Source organism: Mytilus californianus, unplaced genomic scaffold, assembly GCF_021869535.1.
Source record: "Mytilus californianus isolate M0D057914Y unplaced genomic scaffold, xbMytCali1.0.p SCAF_7, whole genome shotgun sequence".
NCBI classification, from domain to species: Eukaryota; Metazoa; Mollusca; class Bivalvia; order Mytilida; family Mytilidae; genus Mytilus; species Mytilus californianus.
This window is the reverse complement of record NW_026262723.1, coordinates 60,664,517-60,687,910: the sequence shown is the minus strand read 5'-3', so window position 1 is coordinate 60,687,910 and position 23,394 is coordinate 60,664,517. Positions and strand designations below refer to the sequence as shown.

The window sequence follows — 23,394 nt, the reverse complement described above, 5'->3', positions numbered from 1 at the left end:
TTGATTTGGTTTGCACTAAAACGATTCCTCAGATGATTTTTGTTATTTCAGGCATTTGGAACAAATTGTTGGCCTTAATAACCATTTTGAATATCTGATCAACAGCAAAATTTCACACATTGTGAAGTACCTTCAAATAGAAAATTACTACAAAGTTTGTCACCGTTTGGCAAAATTGGTTTTGCAGGAGAACTTTTTACAAAATGTGAGAAGTTTGTTGTGTCATTCTAGTTCCATCCTTCAACTATTTTTTTTTCCTAGACTCACAATTCTTGGTTGACAATGTGCTAAATGAATTACGGCACATGTAAAATTACCTTTAGTAAAATTGTAAATCTATTTTATATATATTAGAGATTTTTTTATGTCTGAAAGTCGATTAAGACACGGCCAACTATTTTCCTCAGTAGCGAAAAGTACGAGTTATCTCGCATGATTTTAATGATGTGCCTTACATATGTGTTCTGATCAGATTACACTCCGCACTTGCATTTTATGATATGTATAAGGACATCCGAAGGATTAAAATTGGCTCTAAGATTTTGATGTTTTTTTTAATCAGGCCATAATACTACAAAATTCACATAGAAATAGTTATGATATTACTATTAATACAAAGTAACTTCATTTTGGCACATCATATTAAAATTGACAAAGTATTGACTCTTTAAGTCTGCATCATTTGAGTTGTAACCTCAGTTTTGGTCAAATTATCAATAATTCTTAACAGTTTTTAGCATAATTTACCTTGGCCGCCAACCAAGATCCAGAGAGCTTTTGTGTCTAGGTATTGAATATCAGCATTGGCAACTCTTGGTTACAGAACATTTTGGATCCTAGGTTGTGGCCAAAGGTTTCCTCCAAGCTTTTAGGTCCGAAAATGCACAAAATCATCGTATTTTGACAAAATATCCAAAATCATCGTATTTTGACAAAATATCCAAAATCTGCTGATTTTGAAGTCAAAAATGTACCTTTATGAAGAGATTTCTTTGAACAAAGAAGTAAATCTTTTGAAATAGATCCATTTAAGAACCAAATTCTGGCCATTTTGAAATTTTATGATAATGTTTAAATTCAAGGCCATATTTTGCTTAAAGTGAACCTTGTCCTTTCTCTGCGGGACTATCTGTATCGATATCTATGTCAGCGTGTGTCAGTCCAACTGTATTTGATGGGAATTGTAACAACCATGTACAACATTGAGTGTGGGCATATGGTCGTCAATGGACTTTTTTCGGATGAACACGGAGTTGAAATAAATTGTTTAATTTAAAATACTTTATAAGAAATAAATTGTTTAACATGTTTAATTTAAAATACTTCATAAATCATTGATCTTAAAACTTGTATACACAAATAAAGAAAATATCGAGTGGTGAACACTTGTGTTGAAACCTCACCTAAATCTTTAAAATAAAACAATAAAATGATATGTTAAATTGTTTTTATTTTCAATTCTTCACATGTATCATTCAGGTACAAAAATAACTATTACATAATGTATACACCACAATTTGTTAGAAAACATACAAGTCATTTATACTACTTAAGAACTATACAAAATCTAACTAATATTCAGTCATTTTAAATTAGAAATATTTGAAATAAAAAAGTATTTAGAATGACTGTTTAATAAGATATCCACATACTTTATAATACATCTTGAATTAAAAACAAAACAGGTAAATATCTTTCGCAACACCACAGGTAAAAAGTCCAAATGTAATACCAAATTACTATACTGTATTAAAGTGATGACTAGAAAGCTCACTAGAAAGTAATCAAGTAAAAATTAAGGCGTCATAATTTGACGGATTTCGTTTACAAACAATGGGAAAGGACCCTCAATAAACAGAATCAAAATTCAGGATCCCGTCAAGGAAGAGACAAATAAACTTTCTCTAATTTTTGTGCTATTTTCATGTTTCTTGAGCGGTGTGAGAAAAGTATTTCTCCTCACTAGTGAAATATCTGTTCTCAGCAAATGATAGGTCGAAAAAAGGAGACCATGCCTGATGATGTCACATATAAAGAACACAACTTTCTGCAGATCTTTGAAAAGGAAGGATAAAAATCAATAGAGAAACAGATTCCACCACTATAACTCATGTATTACGATATTTCTCCACTCTCAACAGTTAAATTTTGATTATTTAAAAATTAAAATTTAACTGTCTCGAGTTTAGAAATATCGTAACACACTTGTTGCAGTGGTGGAATCTATATGTCTCTAAAAAATTTGAACCCATTATCACCCCTCCCCCAGAAAAAAATCAAATACTTGTTCCTTTATAGGTTACCACTCAGGAAGCATATATACAGTAAAACCATCAACACCGGAATCTTGGAAATCAACATACAGTGCCCTCGTGCTACTTTTGACTACCGACTATGATTCGGCTCCTGACACGAGGAAGCAGAAAGTAACAACGAAGTAATCGGCTATCTCATACTCTTTAAGAGCGATAAAAGTTTATCCCTGATCCTCACCCTGATTTTCGACCCTACTTTTTTTTAGCTTCTCTCGTTTATCATACACAGACAGATTGTCCATGTCAGAAACTGAGACGGTGTTATCTTCCACATATTTATTTGCCACAATTGCCATTTCTTCGATTATTTTTGTCTTTTTGGTGGGTATCTGTTAAAAAAGTCGTCATCCCAATACGAATCTAATGTTTTACTGTAACTTCGTGTCTAGCGTTCGCATTTTTTTTATGTCAAGTGTTCTATGCCTTTTGCGAACTTGAAGGGCGTCATGGGTTGCATCCCGTTTGTTTGTCTTGAAGTGATGAATTTTTTTATATCATCGTTAATGTTTTCAACATATTGACAACTGAAGTTAACCAGTCTTCCGTAATTCTGTGTTAGGAATGGAACGTGATATATAAGACAATGCATATAAGGGGTAACGCTGTCGAAACCCTTCTTTTCAAGTGTACCTAAAGTTAAAGAAGATCTGACCCACTCCTTATACTTTTCAAAGACATCCCCAATGTGGGAAAACTTTCTTTTCTTCCTGTCATTTTTCTGTAGTACCATAACATATGAATTGTTTTACTATCCAGTCTGCGTTCCAGACTTTCCGTACATTTCAATTAGAATGCTTCCAGCTGCGAATTTATGATATCTATGTATCCAAAATCTTGGTAGCTATCTTTTGCTTTTGAAAGCTCCTTGAAAAATAAACTAATAACTGCAATTGTGACACTTGAATTTGGATTTTGAGCTACATGCTTATCAAACTTAGGACAATGTTCTTGGTCTAGCGACAGTTTTGACTGAAATTTCAAATTTTCAAGCTTAGTCAAATTTGTAGACATTATGAATGTGTCCGTCAGAATTGAACTTTAATATTTATGTTAGGCAGGGGCCTCGGTGACCGAGTGGTCTAAGTAGTTACTACTGTAATCACTAGCCAGTCAACACTGAGGTTGTGAGTTCGAACCCCGCTCGTGCGGGTACTCGACTCCAATCTTAATTGACTAGGATTGTCAGTTTTCCTATCGAAGGTCGGTGGTTTTCTCCGGGCACTCCGGCTTCCTCCACCAATAAAAACTGGCCGCCACGAAATAGCCCAAAAGCAGTGCTTAAAAGTGGCGTTAAAACACAAAAATAAAAAAAAATCAATCAATCAAATTATATTAGGCAGGATTATATATATTGTAAAGAGTGGCTGAAAAGTACATAAATAGTCTAAGGTTTCGTCCAGGTATTCATTGGAATAATTATACACTTAACGCATCCACTGCAGATATCATTATTAGTCTTTCAATTGATGTCAAATAAATTGTTATAACGGTTAAAATCGTATGGACCCGATGTGGTTTTTTGTCAACTTAGGTGCAAATAATATTCGGTGGGACATTTCGTGTAGGACAATATGTCAGAACATTCATAATGTCGTTTTAGAATTATACAAAGCCGGTGCTAATTCAGTATTCGTGGCAGAAATTTGTGAAAGAGGATGTTTCGCGAAATCTCCCGGTCTAAAGAACAATATATATATATATGAAACAAAAGAACTCAATCAATAGATTTTTTTTTTTAAATGTTTGGTGAAATGTTGGTGAAATTCCCAGAAATACACTTTCCAGAAGACTACGGAGACGATTTAGTTCACTTTTCGAACTCTGGGAATAACAAGTACTTCTACCGTATTCGAAGAATATTTCTCAGTTTTAAGTGTAATATTTAAAGAGGTAAATTCTCCATCGTGTTCTATAAAATGTCAAGCGGCTATCAGGCGAATATATCTTTAATAAGTCAGGGGCGGATCCAGAACCTCCATGTCTGGGGGGGCACCATGAAACCAAAATTAAAGATTTGTTTATATATGTATATATGCGAGTGTGGGTGGTGGTGGTGTCATGTATTGGGATGATGGTGGAAGAGGGGTTTTAGGGGGTCGGGTCTTTATTTCTATATATTTTCATTATTTTTGGGTCCATTTCTTACTACTCTTTTATTTGCTGCCAATTGTCCTCTATTCTTTATAGTTCATCACACCTTTAATCTGACCATTATTCTCTAACCTGTAAACCCCATTCATACCCTCATTCACGGTAAACCATTCATATCCTCATTCACGGTAAACCATTCATATCCTCATTCACGGTATCCTATTCATACCTTTTTGGAACAAGAAAAATATACACATATTACTGTACTATAAGTAAGTTTTCTAAAAATACAATATCATTTTATTAATGATTATATATAAGGCACAGATCACTCATGTTTGGTGGAAGGGGGGGGGATTAAAGACAAATCGTTGGTTTCCACAAAAAAATAAGGGGAAAAGAAACACGACATTCAGTTTTAAAAAAATGCTGTATGCAGTGAAACAAATCGTTTGTTGTTTAATAAAGTCCGAAAAAGACTGTTCTGAGAAAGACACATTCCCCAGAAACCGTAAACAATGTGAGTGTTTGGTAATAAAGACGCATGTCATATCGATACTAACATTCTTGACACTAAACATTTATTTTTATATATATTCTTTTAAGATCGATTTTAGTTGGTAATTTCTTTCCGAATCAGAAGATTTCACTTGCTAATCGATCTTGATCCTGTAATATTGTATTAGAAACCAATGAATATATTCGTATTAATTCCAATCAGCATGTACATGTACATGTAGTTTACATAAATTCTTTTGGATATAGACATTACACAGAGGTGTCAATATTTACACACCCATCGATAAGTTGTCATAAATCACGCATGTTGAAGCTAGGGTTAATTAACGACCAGTTTAGGAAGTCAAATCAAGCTGTGTCTTGATTTTTTTATCTAGATATCCGGGCTAGATAAGCAGATACAGTAGCAATAAAACTACGTATGTTAGAAATTTTTTTGGTGACCTCGACTGGGGGGGGGGCACGTGCTCCCTGTGCCCCCCGGTAAATGCGCCACTGTAAGTGAACATAGGTGTGAAGTGATCTTCCTTGATCATATCACAGCAAGACTTATTCAATAACTGATTTGATATGGAAAATTTTACTTTTAAAACAACATAAATTATATCACCTAAAAAATATTCTCATCTTGTGATCTGTCTTTACATTCATACTAGCATTTATACAATAAAAAAAAACTTTTCGACTTGCTGGCCGACTTATTTATTCATTCCAATATTTGATTGGTATTTATAAATTTAATTATTTATTTGCAATCATTTAATTTTACACTTGCACAATTAAATAGAAAGGCATAAAGTGATTCATGCAAGAAAACTAACGGCCTGATTCCAGTAAAAACTATAAGCGAAAATCAAATATGATAAACAGCAGCATACGACGACCAATGAACTTCATGCTCCTGACTTTGGACAGGCACATACATAATGTGATGGGGTTAAACATGTTTGCTTGTGCCAAACTCTTCCCCATAACATGGGACAATGGCGTAACAGTACAGTCTAAGAACAAACTATAAAAACCAGATAAAAAGAGATTAGAAACCTTTCCTAGATTAAGATATTTCAGTGTTACACCAGAAAATCTACACAAAAATTTCCGGCAAAAGGGATGATTTTTCTTTCCCTATTGTTAATTTTCCTTTTTTGGACGGTGATGTTCCTTTGGCACTGTCTGTGACCCACCATGGCATTTCCAGGCTTATGGGGGTATATTTACGTCATTGTGAGAAAAACGCCGTTAACCATGAACATTACGTAAAATTTTGTAAACATACAAGTTTATTTCTAGTCTGAATGTAAAGTCTGGATGCCTTTCAGCATTAAATATGAAATATAGTTAAAGTTTTAATCTAAACGAAAGGAACTAATCAAAGTTGAAACTTTCTGTATCTTTTACTTTATGAAATCTTTGTCTAAAACATAAAAAGTTTGGTAAATCACCCTGTTCTTTCGTTTTCTTTTGATTGGTGTATTATACATAATTATAGCAATAAAAAGATATAGTATGATTACTAATTAGACAACTCTCCACCAGAATCCAAATGATGTAGAAGTTAGCAACTATAGGTCACCGTACGGCCTTCAACAATGAGAAAACCCATACCGCTTTTCAATCTATAATAAAAGGCCAAACAATGACAAGTGCAAAACAATTCAAACCGAAAAAACTAACGGCCTGATTTATGCACAAAACAATCAACGAAAAACAAATGTGATATACATCAACAACCGTTAAATTACAGAATTAAAGAATAACAAAAAAAACTGTTGTAAAATGAAATCGCATTCAGTGAGAACTATAATAGTAACTGAATATCCTAAATTCTGTTATGCTTTATTTGCTCAGTATTACCAGAAGTCACTTACTAGGGAAACCCCTTGTAATTAGATATAGGAAGATGAGGTATGAGTGCCAATGAGACAACTCTCCATCCAAGTTACAATTTATAAAAGTAAACCATTATAGGTCAAGGTACGGCCTTCAACACGGAGCATTGGCTCACACCGAACAGTAAGCTATAAAGGGCCCCAAAAATTACTAGTGTAAAACCATTCAAACGGGAAAACCAACGGTCTAATCTATATAAAAAACGAGAAACGAGAAACACTTATGAACCACATCAACAAACGACAACTACTGAACATCAGATTCCTGACTTAGGACAGGTGCAAACAATTGCAGCGGGTTTAAACGTTTTAATGGTACCAAACCTTCACCCTTTTTCTGAAACAATATAAGCCTATTTTAAACCAACTACCCCCATAACCCTGGAAATCTCGTCGCTAGTCACAATTATATTATAACGAATTGTATAATTGGTTATAACGGATTACATTCGTGATAACGAATTTGTGGAATTAGTTATCACAGTTTTATTTGTAATTTGTGATTTCGAATTAAATTCATTATCACAGATTTTCAGCTCACCTGACCCAAAGTGTTAAGTGAGCTTTTCTCTTCACTTTGCGTCCGTCGTTGTTCGTTAACTTTTACAAAAAATTTCTTTCCTGAAACCTTTTGGTAAAATTGAAACAATTTGAAACATGGCCACAATCAATTTAGTTTAAAGCATTTTATTTACAAAATTAGAAAAAGGGATTGTACACAAACTGAAACAACATTAGTGACATCCTCTCTCTATACAAATATATATACCTAGAAGTTATTGTCGTGTAAACCGATAGAGTTAACTCACAAACTGATAAGTTTGTTAGCCAGCGACCCAGTTTACACACCAAAAATCTCTAGAAATAAATGTGTTTAATCCTCATAATTTTTAACCGATACATTTTTATTCATTATTTTTTATTCAAACTCTTTTTAGACCGGCGAATTTCACTCGTGTGTATCGCGCATGAATATATTTTCAACAGAGGCAACGGAAGTAGTTTTGGCAACATGGTTTATCGAAGTATAAACCTAGGAAAGGAAATCTAACAGACCAATTACATTCAAGCATTTATTGATTTTCTAATAAAATAAAAATTATTTAATAATGACGAAAACATAATAGGAGTGCATGCAATTCAAAAACAAACAAAAGAAATAAAGAAGAAGAAAATAGAATATAATGTGCAAAAGTAGATCAGGCTAGCCTGGAGTGGAGTAAAGTGAGAGAAATAAATTAGGGTGTCTAGTTTGAAGAATGTGTGCGATGAGCCTACCTGAGGAACAACATGGCCGACATGGCCTAAAATAGAATATAAGGGTAAAATACAAGTTTTTTCTTTTGTCTTGAACACCGCTATAGATAGAGAATTTTTTGGAATGACGAGATTTACCTACTGTTTATTAACATCAAAATTGTTAGATGACTATTTATAGGAATAATTTTCCTTTCTTGACATTTTTTGTTTTTAATTTTGTGTTTTGTCTATTATTTTGAAAATTAAAATAGATAGAGAGAATCTTTCAATCAATTATAAAAGGGAAATTGATCGATCTGAAAACAAAGATCTGCAAATAATTCCACATGATTGAAAGCGTCAATTGATCCTTAATAGGAGTTATTGCTCCTTAATCAGCATTTGACCAATTAAATTGCAGGTTTCCTTTTTTTCAACTACAACAGAAAGGGGGAAACTTTACAAAGCAAAATGATCAGTAAGACGAGATCTTCACATTTTTCAGACGACTGAAATGGTGAGCTTGACTGCTAATGGAATTTTATCCCTAATTATGATTTATACCCGTTTTGGATGTTTCACATAACCATTATAGATAGAGAAAAACTCGAAAAATTATCAGCAAGACAAGATCTCATTCATGAATTTTATTCTAGTCTTCAAAGTCGAAAATGCACAAATATCAAGATGTGCGACATCGGCTCTGTTTGGCATCTACTTATAATTCATGATAACGGGTTAAAATCATAATCACGAATTGTATAATTCGGACTACAAAAAACTGTGATATCCAATTCCACAAATTCGTTATCAAGAATTTAATCCGTGATCAAGAATTATACAATTCGTGATTACGACTTAATATGTAATTATGAATTATAAAGATCTGTGATAACGAAATTTGATCCGTATCCAAGAATTACAAAAAACTGTGATAACGTAATCAACAATTCGTTTTAACGAATGTAATCCGTTATAACGAATTATACAGTTCGTTATAACGAATTATGCAATTCGTTATAACGATTTTAATTCGTTAAAACAAATTTCAAAAAATTGTGATAATGAATTTTATTCGTAATTACTAATTACAAAATCTGCTATAACTAATATCACAAATTCGTTATTACAAATTTAATCTATGATAACGAATTATACATTTCGTGATAACGATTTAAATTCGTGATTTCGAATTCAAATTATATCTTTGGAAGGGCCTAAATAGGCTTATATTCCTGTTTGGTCCGTACAAAAATATAAGAATGTTATTTTAGTAGCTCCGCCCCTTATGAAATTATATTGTTGTTAGAACATTGTACATGTATGTAAATGTATCAGCGGTTCCAGAAGTTTAATAAACGTATCATTTTCTTCTTTGGATTATTTATTCACGCTACCAATACTGAGAGAGATCAGACATTAGAATTGACGGCCGTATTTATTTATCCTTCGTACAGTTACAAGTTTTATGAGTTTGTTCGTATTTCTTTACTTTAGAACTAGTCAAAGTGTTAGATTAGTTTTATTGATATTAAAGAAATTTCTTGGTATTCCTAAACATAAGATTTTATACAGACAGAAGAAGAAGTATACTTAACAACAAAATTATTTTCATTTACCTGTGTATAATATGACGCAGGTTTCTTCAAAAGTGATGATTTTCTAAATATTGTTTGACATTTCACAGTGGTATCATACTTTAACTTTGTTTAAACCTGTTTATTTACTTTTGACTTTAATTATTTATCCCTTGTAATTTTTTATTAACTGTATATTTGCATTCAGGTGTCACAGGTCAAATTTATTCGTTCATTGTGCGTTTTTTGATTGAGTTAAGCCTTCCGATTGATATTTTATAGTGTGTTTTTCTATGTTGTGATGTTATACTATTGTTTCAGAAAAGGGAGAAGGTTTGGTATCATTAAAACGTTTAATCCCGCTGCAAATGTTTGCACCTGTCTAAGACAGGAATCTGATTATAGTAGTTGTCGTCTGTTTATGTAGTTCATACGTGTTTCTCGTTTCTCGTTTTTATATAGATTAGACCATTGGTTTTCCGGTTTGAATGGTTTTACGCTAGTAATTTTTTGGGGCCCTTTATAGCTTGCTGTTCGGTGTGAGCCAATGCTCCGTGTTGAAGGCCGTACCTTGACCTATAATGGTTTACTTTTATAAATTGTAACTTGGATGGAGAGTTGTCTCATTGGCACTCATACCACATCTTCCTATATCTAAAACATAGCAAGAAGCAAGAAATTACGATACAAGGCTTTGGTATATTGTTACAATTTGGTATGAATTAAGTCTAAATTTGTTCCCGCTGTTAGAAATTAATTTAGTATTTACCAAATTTTAACCAAGGTGTTGTACATTTGTAAATGTGTGCACTGGTGATTCCCAAGTCATGAAATATTTTTACTTTTGTATTTTGAGATTTTGTATAAGTTATATTTCTAGTTTTATGTATATTTTAATGGGCAATTAACGTACGTTTTACTTAAAGTTATTTCAACTAGACAAATGCTATCGATAACGCTAAATATGGCGCAACTTTTTCATGTATTGTTTAAAACGTTATCGTTGGGTCAATATTCTAAGCGTGAACCAGATAGTGTACACTTATGAGTTCTTAACTGGATGAATTGATATATCTAGATTGGTTTAGTCACAATAGTTTATTATTATAAGCGTTTTGAGTCGAGGACTCCTTTATGTTCTGTCAGCGTTTGACGTTATGTTTTTCTTCCTGCTTAGAATTAGAGTGTCATTTTTAAGTTTTTTTCCTAACGGTGTATTGCTACCTAAAAGACTCCTCTGTCAAGTTTGAAACGATCTCTAAATGTACGACTCTAGAGGAGGCGCAAGTAAATAAACAGATGTAAACTTCAGCTCTTGAATTATCGGATTTTTATTTTACATAAAGTGGCCTTGCAAAGTCTACGCCTGTCACGGTAAACGGAAATGTATCTTGAACTCTATCTACTGGTAGTGGTGGTGGGTCTGATTTCTGGTGAGCCTTCTCTATAACTTTACGGCAAGTGACACATTTGCATAATACCGCATTGACGCATTGACAAATTCCTGAAATCCAACATGTCTGACGTAATAAAGTCACTGTACTGGTTACTCCTTCGTGAAGTTGTTTCACATATGCGTCTTTGATTACCAAAGTTATAAAACTATGTTTTGTCGGCAAAAAATATGGATATTTAGCGGTTTCGTTCAAAGGTGCATTGTTAATTCTGCATCCGTATCTCAAAATGTTCTGGTTGTTTCAACTGTTTTAATATTGATGGACTTTAAGTCGAATTGATGTGATGAAATGAATTATCCTGATTATTCCTGATCCATAAAAATATTGAATGGTTAATTTTATCTACCGTTAGCTAGTACTGATGTTTTCCTGTGATTCTTTTGTAGTTTCCAATTCTGTATAAATCTTAGTATATATGCAATACGTCTCAAAAATCTCCTTAAACTACTGAAATGGACTAAATCAATAATCCGGTGAAAACCCGATTCTTCATTTTGATTCTGTGTTGATGTGAGTAGTGAAAAATTAGCTCAATGTCATATTCAGCATTTGTTAGGAATGCCATTGTGTTGCCGTTCCAAGTGGGAAATTAAATTTCGTTGATAATCCATTTTGGTCCTTGTGTTCAGATGTACCTCTAGTTTGTAAATCTGCAGGGTTCATGTCCGTCAGACAATATTTTTCCATCTCTGATTTTAACAAGTTCTTTGATTTCAATCACTCGATTAGCAATAAATTTCTTCAGAGGTTTTATCGACGCAATCCATGTTAAAAAAAATTGGCTATTGGACCAAAATGGTACTTCCATGTCTCCTAAGTTTTCCAGTAAATGATTTGCTAGTCTTGCCTCTTTTTATGCTCCTATTAATTCAAGTCTTGGTAATGTTATTTGCTTTAAAGGGGCTACTCTGTTTTTCACCATAACCAGTGTTGATTGATCTCCGTCCACAAGGTAGAGGCATGCTCTCTATGCACTTTGACTATCATCGGTATATACATGTAGTTTCCTTATCTTGGTGTTAATATTTACAGATAATTCATTGGTGAAATAAAATCTCGATATTTCAAGCGTGGCTGTTTGTTGTAAATCCTTCAATAAAGCAAATTATTTTCTCTTTATATCATCTGGTAAGGACTGATCCCAGTCAAATTTCCTCTCCCATGTAGTCTGCATCAAAATCTTAGCTCGCACAGTGATTGGGCTTAACACTCCTAACGGTCAAATATCCTTGACAACTGTTGAAGAATTTTTCTCTTGGTAACAGATTTCTCGTTATCATTTGTAATGCTGTTTTGAAATGATATCGTGTCAGTTTCACAGTTTCACTGAAGTCCCAAAATTTTAATAGTTTTGTCCTTATCCATACAATCCTCCGACTCTGTCATATTGCGTGGTTTCATATTATTTCATGTCCAAGACCTTAAAATAAATCCTCCTTTGGATAAATGTTGACGTGATTCTTTATAAATAACAGTAAATTCTCCTCGCTACGAAAGCTCGAGAAAACGTTGTCCACACGCAGGTCTCTCTTCAATACTCTAGCAGTATCTAAAAAAATATTGTTCAGATGTTTCATGATTGTGGCATTTAACATGAATGGAAAACAACCTGTTCCAAATAAAACTACTCGGAAACGGTAGGTGATTATAGTGAACTAGTAGGGTTGCTCGGATCGCTCAACCAAAGAAATATTGTTACATCTCCGTCTTTTTCGTCTAATTCAATCTGTAAAAACGCCGTCTCGATATCCGTCGTTACTGCGAACTTGTGTAGTCTGGATCTTGTGATTAATCCTGTCAAATCATTCATAAGTGGTGGTACTGACATGAAACAATGGAGATTGTTGTTGAGTCTTTTTTAACATGATGTGGAATGTAATGAACTCTTTAACTTCTGTCGGTTTCCTCATTAACCTTCTCAACAAATCCTCGCGTTTCTTGATCTTAAATTATACTTCCGTACATTTTCAGCATGTCTTGGTCCTTACTGAGCTTGTTTATCAAATTTTCAGTACGATATTTTGTTATATGGTAGTTAGTTGGTAAAACCTGAAAATCGTCTTTCCACGGTAATTTAGCAGTATACCGATTATCTTTGTACATGATACTAGATTTCTGATACATTTCATAAAAATCTCTGTCTGTCTGTGTTTACTCATCGTCTGCTGTAACTCCTATGGATTCCCGTGTCCAAAAACGCTCTAAATCAAGCCTACTCTTTCTTATGCTGCACCAAAATATTCATCATTGAAGCTGCAATTGTATTACTTGTAGTGTTGATCATCGGTCCTGCTAATAAATATCCATTCTTTTATTTCACAGCTGATGGACCATTTTCGCGGATTATATTGTTTGTGGGTACTATAAGCTCTTCATTTGGTATTCGTTCTCCTTATTGGGTTTCCAACTCAACATTTGCTTTATCAAGGTTAAGTACGTTTCTGTTAGCGTCTCCAAATGCAGCAAGATTGACTGTGGTGTTTCCCTTTGTTGTAATTTTGTAGCTAAATATTCGGAAATGAAAGATTTCTATGAACCTCCGTCTAACAGTTTATTTGCGGATACGGTCTGGTTTCCTGTCCAAACTAGTGAGAATGCTGTTTTCAGTAGTACATCACTTCTAGATTGCATGGGCAATGTTGATGAAGTGTAAAATATAGAAGTGTTACTATTTATCTCTTCAATATCAACTGTATTTACAGATGCAGTTGTCTGCTCATCATGTAAATTTGTGTGGTCTTTATTACATAGGCTTGTGTGATGTTTGTTATTACATTTACGGCATTAAAATTTAGAACGACATTCTGAAACTTTATGATTTCCGAGACAATTGAAACAAAGGTTTTTCTGTTTAACAATGGTAAAGCGTTTTTCATGGTCTACAAGGTGTGTACAGTCTAATGCGACTGTTTGCAATATACACATGGTTTAGTTGTCAAGCGTGTATGCATGGTCTCGCTCTGATTTCTCTTAAATTGTTGTTTATTTGTGCTTGTCTTAGGAACGGTTCTCGTGTGAGAATTTAGAACGGCATTCTGAAACTTAATGATTTCCGAGACAATTGAAACAAATTTTTTTTCTGTTTACTAATGATAAAGCGTTTTTCATGGTCTACAAGGTGTGTACAGCCTACTGACTAATGCGACTGTTTGCAATATACACATGGTTTAGTTGTCAAGCGTGTATGCATGGTCTCGCTCTGATTTCACTTAAATTGTTGTTTATTTGTGCTTGTCTTAGGAACGGCTCTCGTGTGAGAATTTAGAACGACATTCTGAAACTTAATGATTTCCGAGACAATTGAAACAAATTTTTTTCCTGTTTAACAATGATAAAGCGTTTTTCATGGTCTACAAGGTGTGTACAGTCTACTGACTAATGCGTCGACTGTTTGCAATATACACATGGTTTAGTTGTCAAGCGTGTATGCATGGTCTCGCTCTGATTTCTTTTAAATTGTTGTTTATTTGTGTTTGTCTTAGGAACGGTTCTCGTGTGAGAAGATACAGTTGGTTTTTTTTGTCGTTGAAAGAATTAATGATCTGTTAACCATCGTTTTAAAAATCTAGGACACTATTTATACGATCATTCACCTGTATCTCTTAGTGAGTGCGTACATTTATCTTAATTTGTTAAACGAATTAAGGTTAGCAACTTAAGGTAAGTCACTTTTTAACTACCAGCTTTGACTTTAAGCAATAAGGATGTGAGGCTTCGATGTGATTAAATGCGTCAAAACGTTTTGCAAACAACCCTGCAATTAATACTAGTATGTAGAAAACTATTTAACTAAAAAAAGAGTTCCATATGCTAAAACAGACTTTCCCCAACCCCCTTTAAAACACAGTTAGTTCGCATCATTTGTATAAATAAACTCATCATAGATTACCAGAATTAAATTTGGTAGGCCAGACGCGCGTTTTGACTGCAAAAAAACTCTTCAGTGACGCTCGAATCAAAAATGTTAAAGAGGTCAATTAAAGAACGAAATTAAAGAGCATTGAGGACCCAAAATTTCGAGGTTTTGCCAAATACAGCTAAGGTATATAAAATTCTATAACCTCACCATTCAGTCTAAGATATGCTTCAATTTAATGGCTTAACTGAAAATCAGATAAATATTTTAAACTTTCTCTTTTATTTCCTAAAATTTTACTGATTGATTTATTTCAAAATAGGTGAACATTTGAATAAAAAGCACATAAAATCGCAAAAAAAAAACGTTCTATTTGTCTTTAAATCATCAAATCTCCAATTTCAAATCCATAGTTGTTTTCTTTTTTAAATCATATGCTGTTGATAAAAATCCGTTATTTTTAAATAACATAAAATAATCATATTCGTTTTTGGTCCAACAACAAATCTGTCACCTTGTTCGTAGTGAAAAAACAACAACAATCGACGTTTTACGGCCTAAAATACGATGACGTTACGCTTATTTCGACGTTTTGTGGTTCTTTTTTTTTTTTTTTTTTTATCTATAAAACTACTTTGAATATGGAATACCGTTAAAACGAAGTCGGGGACACTTTTATTATTTTACAGAATTAAAAAGGAAATTACTGTTTCAACAACATAAAGATTTTAAAGAAAAATCTATGTATTTCGAATTAGAGATTTTAAGACAAATTTAAGAACGCTTTTCGCCGATTTTATGTGTTTTATGTATTCAAATATTCACCTATTTTGAAAGAATTTAATCGGCAATAGTTCAGATAATAAAAGGGATAAATGCATTATTTTTTGGATTTATAGTTATAGTTCAACGAGCCAAAGTTGTATGCAAAATTTTACCAAAATCTGTGACATAGCCCATTTACTGTAACTTGACATTAAAAGCAATACAGCTACACAAGATTCTTTCACATATAAACAATTAGTTCTTTACAATTCCAATATTCATAAATTAGGCTCTAGATTGTGCGCTAAAGGACGTTCTACGGATGAGGCAAAGAAATAGAGTGTAAAAATTATTAAAAAAGACACTTAGGAATTTAAGTTAATTATACAACACCAGTGTGCAAAACATACAGTGATGTGCAATAAATTTGTAGGGGTTAACGAGAGAAACAAATAATAAACAGAATGTTCAAAACCGTTCGGGGTAAATTTTGCTAGAAATGTTCGCAACCATAGTTTAGGTCCAATTTTTTTTCTAAAGAAAATTTAGGGACAAATCATGTCAATACAGAAGGACTGCATAATTGGCCGAAGGTACACCTTGGTATTGATTGATCACCAGCAGCGGCGGAACCGCAATATATATGAATCCCGAATGTTCTGATTATTCAATCATTCTAATGAAATAATTTTTATCTGTGGTTTGTTTCGTTCGGATACATTTTCCTACCATTTTTCACTTAATTCATAGGAAAAGAGATATGCTGATAAATTTATAAGCTGTACATTAATTGATGATAACATAAAAGAGGGGCGAAAGACACCAGAGGGACATTCAAACTCATATATCGAAAATAAACTGACAACGCCATGGCTAAAAAAAAACAAAACAAATAGACAAACAATAGTACACAAAACACAACATAGAAAACTAAAGACTAAGCAACACGAACCCCACCAAAAACTGGGGGTGATCTCAGGTGCTCCGGAAGGGTAAGCAGATCCTGCTCCACATGTGGCACCCGTCGTGTTGCTGATGTCAGTACAAACCAGCTAAATAGTCTAATTCGGTAGGTCACATTCGTGAAAAGGGAACGGGATTGTAGTTACGACATTAGGAACATATCCGCTATCATCTGTGAAACGGATATTCCATAACGGTCAACCAACTCGTGATTGCGTTCGTAAAATTTACGAAGGGATGATTTCAACTTCACCATTTGGAACTCTTGGTTTAAAAGCTTGCTTGTGAGCAGCAACCCTCTATCAAGGAAATCATGATGGGAAATACAAGCCCTGGAATATCTTATCAATTGGGAGATATATACTCCGTATGCAGGCGCTGTTGGAATGTTGCTACACAGAAATGGATAATTCACAATTGAAAAGCTGAAATCATCTCTTTTGTCGTAAAGTTTTGTTTTCAACCGACCTTCATTGTCAATTTCTAGATGTAAGTCAAGATATGGGGCGGACTTAACTATATCTGTTGTATCCTTAATCTCTAGTTCGATGGGATAGATGCGTTCAACATAGTCACCAAATTTTAAATTATTTAGTGAGAGAACATCATCTATATAGCGGAAAGTAAAGTTAAAGGATACTGCTAACTTCATTTCTTTCTTCCTAAGAAGTTCCTGTATGAAGTCAGTCTCATTAGAATAAAGGAACAAGTCGGCAAGAAGAGGGGCACAGTTGGTGTCCATAGGAATGCCGATAGTTTGTTGAAAAACACGTCCTCCAAACGTAACAAATATGTTGTCAATCAAGAAATCAAGCATCTTGATAATGTCAGTTTCAGAGATATTTTGTTTGAATCAGAGTGATTTTTTACAAAGTAGGATTTACTCCTCCCTAAGACAAGATACTTGTATTTACGTTGGCCATTCTTTTTTATGAAACAAAGCAATACCAACTCTTTCAATTTGTCTTTTAGTTTGGAATGGGGAATACTTGTGTTAAGTGTAGAAAAGTCAAATATTACTATTGCAAGATGAAAGAGTCTTAGATTGTATGTACTCGAAAAGATCTTTGGAAATTTTGCACGGTACCAATTTTTTAAACGGTACCAATTTTAATGCATCATATGCGTATTTCGACAATTAATGTCGCTTCAGTGATGTTCAAAGCCAAAATATTAGAATATCCAAAATCTAATACAAATAATTACAAAATCGTTTTGCTGCAGTTTATAAATTTTTCATTTTCTTTTAAAGACTTTAACAACAACTAGACATAGTCCTGCGTAATTCTTCGTGATTTGGTTGACCATTATGGAATATTTATGTCGTAGCCACAAAATGGTTGTCTTTGACTCACTTATAACATTAACGAATACGCATGCGACTTATCAATGTTGAAACGTTAAGACTTTAATATACCCAGGCATATATTTCTGATGGGAAGTTTCAGTTTTAAATGCCCTTCAACTTCGTATTTGATTTCGCCTTTCAACTGTTTTGATACTAGCGCAACTGACGAATCTTATGTTACAGTAGTCGAAACGCGCGTCTGGCATACCAGATTATAAGCCTGGTATCATATATGAGTCTTTATCACCGATTTGTTTTCCTGAATTGACCAATACGTCTGGTACCATTGTAGAGAAGAGATTGCTTACTTTTCCGGAACACATGAAGTCTAGTTTTTTAAAGGTGTTCGTGTTGCTGTTTTGTCAGATTGCTGCGTTGTATGTATCCAATTTTTTTCTAGGCAACGGTCTTTTAATCCTTTTCTTAAGAAAAACCTGTGTTTTCATTTTAAACTCTTATATATTCGGTCATTATTCAGGAACGATACTTTAAAAGTATCCTTGTTTACTTTGTTGATGTCTAAGGGTTAGACAACAGACACTACTAATATGCTATCGTGTAATATCTAATTATCGGATATGTCTTAAACAAAAGTTATACGACGAGTCCCACTTGCGGAGCATAAACTGCTACCCCTTGTCTGTTCGTCAATTTCATTTCTATGCATATGTGTTGTATCTACACTTTGACCTTCAACTTTTCGCTTTCCTTGTAGTATATTTTCCCTTTTCTGTTTATTTCTACTTCTTTTATGTATAAAAAACAATTCTCCAATTGTTTAACACATGTTGGATAAATGTTATTTTTTTCAAGTGTTAGGAAAAACCTTTAGTTACATTGTTTAATTTAATGTTGGATTCTTCCATTGACTTAAATTTCATTGGGACTTGTTTCCATAATGTTTTATTATAAACTGATTGAAATCTACTGTAAAAAAAAACGAGTAATTTAAAAATAGTTATAATCGATCAGACCGATTATTTATAAACTAGTGTATTTTATTTGAATGAAACCTTGTTTGTTTCAGATAGAAGTCATTATGACAGCAATCAAAATGAACTATGTTGTCATTGTAAAATGTATATTATGTTTACTCATTACTGTAAATCTTGTAAATGTAAGTATATTGTCAACATATTTTGCACTTTGTTAGAATCTAGGCTAATAAAAATGCTTTAAGGAATGACTGTAATATTGATTCTGTCTATGAAGAAATAACCTAAAAAATGTGGTGCGCACTGAATAACCCACGTAGCGTCTTATTTAAAAGTGTGCACAACATTTTTTAGGTTATTTCGAATAGAAAACAAAAATATTACTGTCAGTCAATTCTAAAATCCATTTTTAAGGAGTAAATCATGAAAAAACGTTGATGACGTCACGGTCACATGAGAAAACTATGTCTATGAGCTGATAGACAAAATATTTTCAGCCAATCAGAGGACATGTTACATCCAATATTGAATTATTTTGTTTTAAATAAGTCCACAAAGAAACAACAATTGGTCGTATTCATTTGTACTGTAGCACAAGTTGTGTGGTGTGATATATTAGATGCGATGGTTTTTATCAACAAAAAACATCAAAACATTTAATTTTAATTAATTTATTTGTTGAAAAGTTTTTAAATATTTTGTCATCAGTTAAAATGATGACTGAGTTTGATAACTTTAAAAATGTATACAATATCAAAACTAATTTCCTTACATATCAAGACTTAATTTCTGCAATAAAAAAAGTATTTAAAAGAATATGATATATGTCCCAATGACTTAGTGAGAGAAAACGACCCAGTTTTCCCCTCAGTAATACAAAATATTTTTTAAATCCCCAAGAGGTTCAAAAGATATGTATAGTATTTTAAATAGTAAAAAGTCAAATCTTAAACTGAAATGTGAACAAAAATGGTCCATAATTCTCAAAAAACTGCAATTGGAAAAATATCCAGATATTGCCCTTTTATGTTACCAAGAATTCAAAACTGCAGCGGTTTCAATACAGAATAACACATCGAATTTTAGTCACAAATGAACTCTTTAATATAAAAATGAAAGATACAAATAAGTGTAGTTTTGGGTGTGGAGGGATCGAAACAATAGAACATATATTCTGGACTTGTCCGTATATATCAAAATTATGGGAAGACCTTAACTCCTGGATATTTGAGAAGTTAGAAATAGAAGTAACTTTAAATATAGATTTCGTTTATTTGGTATTCTAACGAAAACCAATAAAAATGACATAAGAACCTTAATAATTCTGTTAACAAAATTCTATATCTATAGAAGCAAATTATCATTGGAACAAATATGATAGTACTCAAAAATGATTTAAAGGAAAACTTATTGATAGAACGAAATGTAAAAATAAAAGGCACAGTAGGGGAGAGAACTGCTGTAACCCCTGGACTCCATTATTGTCATAAAAAACAAAGATAAACAACAGACACCATATGTTGTATAGATTAAAAATATGCATTCTCTATCCAAACAGCCTTTGTTTTGCAATCATATTCTGCAATGTATCAAACTATTTTAGCTGTGTCTATTTAATATGTTGTATATATTCTGCCTATATATTATATTATGCATAAAATGTGTATAACTTACAATTATGTTCATGCGCAAATAAAATGAAATTCATTATAAAAAAAAATGATGACTGAGTGGCATTTTTTAGTCGTTTAGACAAAAAAAAACTATCAGCATAAATATTATCAAACGCTTTCAGGTTTTCTTGATGTTTTCGTTAGATATCATCGTTTATACTTTCGACCTTGAAATTTTGACTTTATGATTCTGTATACAATTGTTCGAAAGCAGAAATCAAGATGTACCATGTATCAAAACAATAAATGTTTGGGCAACACATCACTACTGTTTATCGGTTTATACTTTTAGAACTGTTTACAATAGTTTTTCAGATTATTCGTCATTTTTGTATCTACATAAAATATTTTATCAAAATTGTAATAATTCTTTTTTATAAAGTCGACATATCATTTCGTACTTTTAAAACATATTTCATATTTTTAGGTGGGGGAGGGGGTATGTAGATAAAATCAAAACCATGATAACCTATAATCTTTTATTACTTCGGTTTAGGATTAGCTTAGGTTCACGTTGCTTACGATAAAATGAATTTATTGTTTTATATACATATTAGAAAGAGTAAACGAATATTTTTTTATATAAATGTTCGGAAGAAATTTTCGAGGGAAAATCTTCTATAAATCATAAAATAAACATACTTTCAATGCAGATTCAGATTCAATATCTTATTAAATTATCAACATTTACACCAAACATACTTTTAATGAAACAGAACGTCATGCAATTATCAATTTGAAGATTTAAATGTTAGATTTCGTTTGTCTTGTTTCGTGTAGGGTTTTTCTAAAGACAGTAATTGTGGTGAGACACATGGATGCTGGGGAGACTGTGATGAGAGTTGCTCCTTCTTACTTATGTGGACCCCTGCAGTGTCAGGTGTAAATTTTACAATGAAAGTCGCATTATCGTCAAATGCCGACCAATGGGCAGGTTTTGGAATATCAGCATCACCATCAATGGTAATATATAATAATGTTTGTTGTAATTTTTCCCTTACTATTTTACTACACGAAATTGGCTTCCCTCTGTTTTATTTTGTTGTTTATTGACTTATTTAGCATGATTTAATTTTATCATCAGGGCCCGTATGCATAAAACATCTTAACTTAAGGGTTCCTTAAACTTAGATTACATTAAGAATTTCCTTAGTTAAGTTAAATTCTTAAGTAGTATGCATAGAACTACTAAGGTTTTACTTTCTAGTAGCTAAGGAAATCTTTCGTCGGAACCTTTCTCTTATTACTGTTTGGTATGTGTTACCTCATCGCATGTACTTATCCGAACAAAAGTTTGTTTTGATTATCTACATTAATTCAACAATGCAGTTTTTTATAACAAACTTGATTAATTGCAATGGTGGTGTGTAACTGAATTAAAAAAATACGTAACAAAATAAAATGTCCAAAGTTTAACGAATGTCAAGTTGGGACATAAGAGAAAATATTATTTTGATGGACGAGCATTGGAGGAAATAATAAGTATTTTACAACTGTTAATTCCTTGAATGCCTACATTATTTGATCTGCCGACAAATAACAGATGTAAATATGTTGGCATTCAAGGAATATTTTTTCTTTGAAATTAAATGTAGTCAATTAAAAGTGATCAGTATATGTAAAAATGTGATCTGGTAAACTGAATTTTCTAATTTGAAATCAAGGTAATGTTACCTATATATATATATGATATACGGTGTAATTAAAATTCTAGTATACAGTCATATGGTCAACGTATATTAGTTCCCCCTAACAGAAGTTTCTCTAAAATCTTTGTAATAAAGAATGCAATAACACTTGTCAAAACACCTTTTATTCAATAAGGAGCAAATACTCGTTTTTTGTATAACGGTTGTTTTTGCTGGAAATAATATTCTTGAATAATTGTCCCGCTGGAAATAATATTCCAGAATATTTCTTCCATTTGGAAGAAGATTTCTTCAAATTGGAACTATCATTATGAAGGAACTTCCATTCCATTACAACATCACTTAACATTATATTGCTAATCTTGTCCAAGTGTAGTAAGTGGGAGACAGCATCTGAGAATTGAATGTTGGAAAGCACTTTTATCTTCAAATTCTCTCTATTTTCGGCTTCGTAGCGCTCGTTTTCAATTTGCAGCATACTGAAGCTATCGACGTCAGAAAAGATTTTCGTACAGCTGAAATGCGGACGTCGCATTCGGTTGTAGAATTAGGCAGACGTCGTCTTCGGTTATATAATTAGGCGGACGTCGTCTTTGGTTATAGAATTAGGCAGACGTCGTCAGCGGTTATAGAATAAGGATGACGTCGTCTTCGGTTATAGAATTAGGCGGACGTCGTCTTCGTTTGTACAATGAGGCGGACGTCTTCTTCGGGTATACAATTAGGCGGACGTCGTCTTCGGTTATAGAATTAGGCGGACGTCGTCTTCGGTTATAGAATTAGGCGGACGTCTCATTCGGTTATATAATAAGGCGGATGTCGTCTTCGGCTATAGAAATAGGCGGACGTCGTCTTCGCTTATGGAATTATGCAGATGTCTTACCACTATGCATGGCAATTGCGGCCTATTTATGTAAATTTAGGAAGATTACTTTATATATTTGTAAGTTAAAAGGACTTTTATTTATTAGGTTATTTGGGAGAGTGAGTAAAGAGGTATTTTTATGTCATTTTTTTCAAGTTAAAATGACTTTTATCATATTTACCATTTTATAAGAACGAGTTCATGGGTAGATATTTTGTTGAAAAGACATCACAAAATGTCTACCACTCATAGC

The 23,394-nt window shown here is 32.9% G+C and overlaps 1 long non-coding RNA gene across 1 annotated transcript in view; it reads left to right on the top strand.

The window, feature by feature from the left end:
* Positions 1 to 14,600: 14,600 nt before the first annotated feature.
* Positions 14,601 to 23,394, top strand: part of LOC127709169 (uncharacterized) — a 58,016-nt gene continuing 49,222 nt past the window's right edge. Inside the window, exons 1-3 of the long non-coding RNA XR_007985532.1 lie at positions 14,601 to 14,747; positions 19,047 to 19,136; positions 21,408 to 21,590. This is a non-coding gene — a long non-coding RNA (uncharacterized LOC127709169). The remainder of the gene's footprint in view (positions 14,748 to 19,046; positions 19,137 to 21,407; positions 21,591 to 23,394) is intronic.